Raw genomic sequence first — 4,978 nt, 5'->3', positions numbered from 1 at the left:
TCACGGCGTTCTCCGTGCACGTTCTCACCCGCCTGCGGGGTCTTGGGTGGGAGCCTGCCCCTGCTCCGCCGATCCTCAGTACACCTTACTATGGACCTCACGGCACATTGGCACTCAATTGGCTTCTACTCTTTTATAATGTATTTTTTCCTCCTATAGATGTTTTCTTCTTTTCCCTTTAAGTGTTTATATTTTTAAGTCAGACTTATACAAGCATATATTTAAAAAAATCCAAATATATCCGCATGGTGCTTTATGTCAGACAGCATTTTCCCACGCCCTCCTACCCTGTCTCCTGCCCCGGAGTCAAACCTTTTGTCTTTCAACTGATCGCCTTGGCATCGACTTTTCTTTCTCTAAAACCATGGCTGGTTTGCTTCCCTGGGTTTGTTGGCTTTGCCACATTCCTTAATTTCCCTGCACTGTATGGAGAAGGAGTTTTAACTTTCTTTTCCCCAATCCCTACCACTACATACACATCCATTCCTCACCTCCTCCAAGTCCTCCCAATTTGGTTACATCCATATTGTTGTTTAAATTTGTATGATTATGTGTGATGATTAATTTCATATGTCAACTTATGTCTAGGCTATGGTACACAGGTATTTGGTCAAATACCAGTCCAGTTGTCACTAGGAAGGCCTTGTTTAGATAGGAATAATATTCAAATCAGTAGACTCTGAGCAAGGTAGATTACTCTCCATAAAGTATGTGGGTGGGCCTCATCCAATCAGTTGAAGGCCTGAACAGAAAAAGACAGATCTCCCTAAGAAGAGGAAATTCTGCCTCCAGACTGCTTTCAGACTTGAACTTCAGCACCATATTCTCTGGGTCTCCTGCCTGCCAGCCTACCCTGCAGATTTTGGACTTGCCAACCCCTACTAGTTTGTGAGCCAATTCCTCAAAATAAATCTTTTCCTTTATATGTATCCAACTAACTCCATTTCCCTGGAGTAATATACTCCCTATTTCCCTGACTAATATACTATGCAAACAGTACTCACAGATGAGCCATGAAAATAAACAATTACTTTTCTTTATTTTCTGCCCAATTCCTTCCTTTTCCTAAAAGTAATAGTTGTCTTATTTTGTTGTTGATGTTCGCTGAGTTTCCTATTTACTTGTCACTAATTTGATCCCAATCTCTGCTGATTGTCTAAATCTCCCTCGAGACAGGCAGATGCTTGATGCTTCCTCTCAGTTTCATCTTCCTGAAGTAGTCTCTCACCATCAGGCTGGCTTTATGGACAAGCTGTGCAGTTGCCTGGGCTCCCTTGGGTTAATGCTCTCATGTCGTCATCTTTAAATTCTTAATAACCTTTTGAAAAAGGAGCCCCTCATTTTCATTTCCACTGTGCCCTGAAAATTATGTAGCCCTGCTATTGACCAGAGCATTCCGATCAGCTCTGATGTAGATAGGTGCACGAGACTCCCTGTGAGACCTAGGTTTTCTTCCTTTACCAATAAAAGAGATGACTTTTATTCTTCCCCTGTGTCAGTTCTCCTGTCCCCTCATCAAAATAAAAGTTTCTTGAAAGCAAGAGCATGCTTTCTCATTTTATTTCCGAGCATACTCAGCAGAGTGCCCCAAGCATAATGGTATGTGTGCATGTGTGTGTATGAATCCGGGTGAACTATTTAAATAGATGGGAGGAAGGTTGTGGAAAGACACTCCAGGAAGGACATCTGAAGGAAGACTGGGAATCAGAGAGGTGGGGATGTGTCTTTGGTGGATGGGAAGCAGTGAGGAAAGCAGCATGTCTCTGAAAGAAGATGGCAAATTGGAACCAATGGGAAATGATGTTGAAAATTACATGGGAGCCAGTGGCAGGGAGACTTGAATGCCAGACAAGGAATTTACTAGAGACTAGTAGGCCTTCAGGGACTTATTTCCCCATCTAACGACATCTGATATGTGTAGTTAGAGAAACTCCAGCTGGGCAGAATTTCACACTTCCCTTTTCTTGGCACTGAAATAGGTGCATGGGGTAGGAATGGGTTGGGGAGAGAGCCTAGCAACCGAAAACAGGGAGTCCATAAGAGAGCACTTCCTGTGAATTTTAAAACCCAGCCTAGTACAGAAGCAGAAGCAAAACCATCGGAACTCTGGAAGATAGCCAGGCAGGTCTGGATAATGCTACGTCTAGGCAGAGAGACCCCAAACTGGCAGCTCTGTAATCACTAAATTCACACACTTAAAACCCAGCAATCATTCGCACCTCTTATGTGCCTGTGAACCTTATGGAAACCAGCACCAAGGAAACTGGGCTTTCCTTCCAGAAATTTCCATACTGCTGTGGCTGTTTCTAGAGAATGTGAAGATGAGTGGGCTCATGGGGACCTCTTGCTGTCTGAACTTCAGCTACCACATGTGTGTTGTGGAGTCCTCGAACTTTCTCCACAGGCATGAGGAAATTAAAGCACCTTTCAGAATGCCTGGCAATATCAGTCCAAAATGCATTCTAAAAGAAAGATATTTACAAGGTTTTGGAAAGAACTTAACTGATACCAGACGAAAATGCAGCTATTTTCCATACTAAAAGAATGTGGAAATAAGTTTGTGGTGGCACTCTTCACAATAGTCACAATCTGGAAGCAACCCAAAAGTATATCAACAGGACTGCTGGCACTACCTTGTGTTATTATTCATAGCATCCAATACATGCAGCTATGTACATAAATTAGCCACAACATGTGATAACACGAATGAATCTGACGAACATGACATTGCACAACAGAGACCGAGGTGTACGTACTGCAGTTTCACTTACATAAACTTCGAAAGCACAAAGCTGTTTTTTATGTTTCAGAAGTCAGGTTAGTGGTTCTCTTCAGGGTCGTGACAGTGCAGGGACACATGGGGCAGCTTCTGGGATGCTGGCAATGTTTCGTCTCTTCCCCTGGACACTTGTTATATTTGTATAACTTTACAGTAACCTGTTTTAAGTAAAACATAGATAGATTAAAAGTCAGAGGGTGGGAAAAGATGCGCGGTGCAAAGAATAAGCATGAGAAAGCTGTTCTGAATGTCGGCTACATTAATAGCAGATGATCTAGACTTCTGGATAGGAGTGGTATCAGAGGTAGAGGGGGATAGTTCATGATGATAAAAGGATCAACTCAGAAAAGACTGCAAGGTGACCAAGGCTGTGGTCAGAGATGGGGGACTTGGGGCAAAGCCCTTGCAGGAGACAAGGGTCAGTCATGAAAGGTGCTAAGACTTTCCCCTTGCCTGGTTGACTTAAGGAATCTGAATTTATGAAACAATGGATTGCATTAGGAACAATCTTTTACAAAGAACGAACCCACAGTGAAAGAGAAAATACTACAAGCTGGCTGACTGCTGAAGATGAGGTTTTATTTTTGTGGCAGGCATCTTTGGGATCTGTGCAGAAGTGATTGGCTGTGGCGAAAATGATCACTCCATAAATACGTTTCCAACTAACAGGAAAGCGCCAGAGTCCTGTTCAAATGCTGTACCTTCTCAACTGTTCCTGAATGAGCCATTTGTCTGCAAGCATGAGTTTGCCTGGTCGTCTGCCTTGTAAGTGTGCTTTCTGCTGTCTGTGTATAAAGGGAGCCTTATGGTTTGGAAAGCAATGTGCCCTTGGTCGACAAGAAATTCCTGAGGATTTCCTTGACGAGTCAACTTTGTTGTCATCAGAAGAACTCAAGGCAGCAAGTAGAGGAAATGGTGAATATGCATGGTATGATGAAGGAGGACATGGGGGTGGCAGTCATGATGGCTGAACTAGCAGAGAGCTGGAAGACGCTTTTTCCAAAGGTAAAAAAAAAAAAAAAAAAAAAAGTTAAGTGCTGGATTGCTGGGTTTCTATATGTTGCTGATCTTCAGAATATGGTTCATTATAGGAGAAACACACTCGGATATCACAGAAAGATTAAACAAAATATAATAGATATGCCAAAGAAGGGAGTAGCTGGATGTAGGGAGGACTGTGACACTAGTACCATAGACCTAGAGGCGAGAGTCCTGCCAGTGGAGCCAACAGCTTGTGAGCACCGGGCGGAGCTTCTGTCCAGCCTCTAGAGTCTTCTGTAAGGCCCCCAACATCAGTTGATAGCCAGTTAACTGGCCCTGCAACACCAACCCCTGAGGCAGGCACTTCTCTGGAAGACTCTTTTGTTCCTTTACAAGTTGATGGAGACAGCTTAGCTGGAAGGAGTTATGGGGGGAAGGAGAAGAAGATCACACATCACCATCTTCAGGCACCCAATGCCTCCACTGAAGAAATCGAATCAGATGCTGGTAGTGATAGTGAAAACATATCTGTGCTGGTTGCGTAAAGCTCCTGGACCCCACAGAGACTTTTGGTTCCTAATGCAAACCAGACAGTAGCAGATCACATAGCAGCTGATCCATAAGTAACAAGGGCTGGAATGGTGGGGGTCAGTATCAGATCTAGAAGGCCTAATGGACAGTGCGTGGAAACTAGAATTCAAACTTAAAAAGTCTTGGGTCAGGGTTGAAATGGTTGTCTGTAAATCTCTACCCACATAACATTATACTCATCATTATATTCATCAAAATACCTAGTAGTGTATTTTAGAAGTTGGGATGAGAAGGGTGTGGGAAAAATAGATCTGAAATTTAAATGTCTAACATGTCTCTGCTGAGAAATGTATTTAATGTAAGGAACTGGGGTGTTAATAGTTGAGAGCTGTTTAGTAACAATCCATTTTCTTGATGTTTGTTTACTTTATAGTTCTTTATTTTGTATTTCTTTAGCTCTTTTGGCCAGCGTGCAGATATTATCTGTGCATTAGTTGTCCTCATCTGACTCTTGCATGATCTTATTTTTCTGCATGGATTGGCATAAAACCACTATTAAAATTTGGCACCTGTGAGATGTTTGGTATCTTTATGAGCAGGAAGCTTAATTTAATGTAGAAATAGTGTGAATTTAGGATTTAAAAATAGACAAATAGTAACTATTTTATAGTAAAGCTATTGAAATGG

The 4,978-nt window shown here is 42.4% G+C and overlaps 1 pseudogene across 1 annotated transcript; it reads left to right on the top strand.

Annotated features, from left to right (window-relative positions):
* The first annotated feature begins 2,721 nt into the window (after positions 1-2,721).
* Positions 2,722-4,383, top strand: LOC306639842 (E3 ubiquitin-protein ligase RNF146-like; annotated as a pseudogene). Its single transcript has 2 exons — positions 2,722-2,752; positions 3,373-4,383. The product of its transcript is annotated as an E3 ubiquitin-protein ligase RNF146-like (transcript).
* Positions 4,384-4,978: the final 595 nt, after the last annotated feature.

This window comes from Sciurus vulgaris (genome assembly GCF_902686455.1).
Source record: "Sciurus vulgaris genome assembly, chromosome: 11".
In the NCBI taxonomy this organism is placed as follows: domain Eukaryota; kingdom Metazoa; phylum Chordata; class Mammalia; order Rodentia; family Sciuridae; genus Sciurus; species Sciurus vulgaris.
This window is presented reverse-complemented; position numbering and strand designations above follow the sequence as displayed.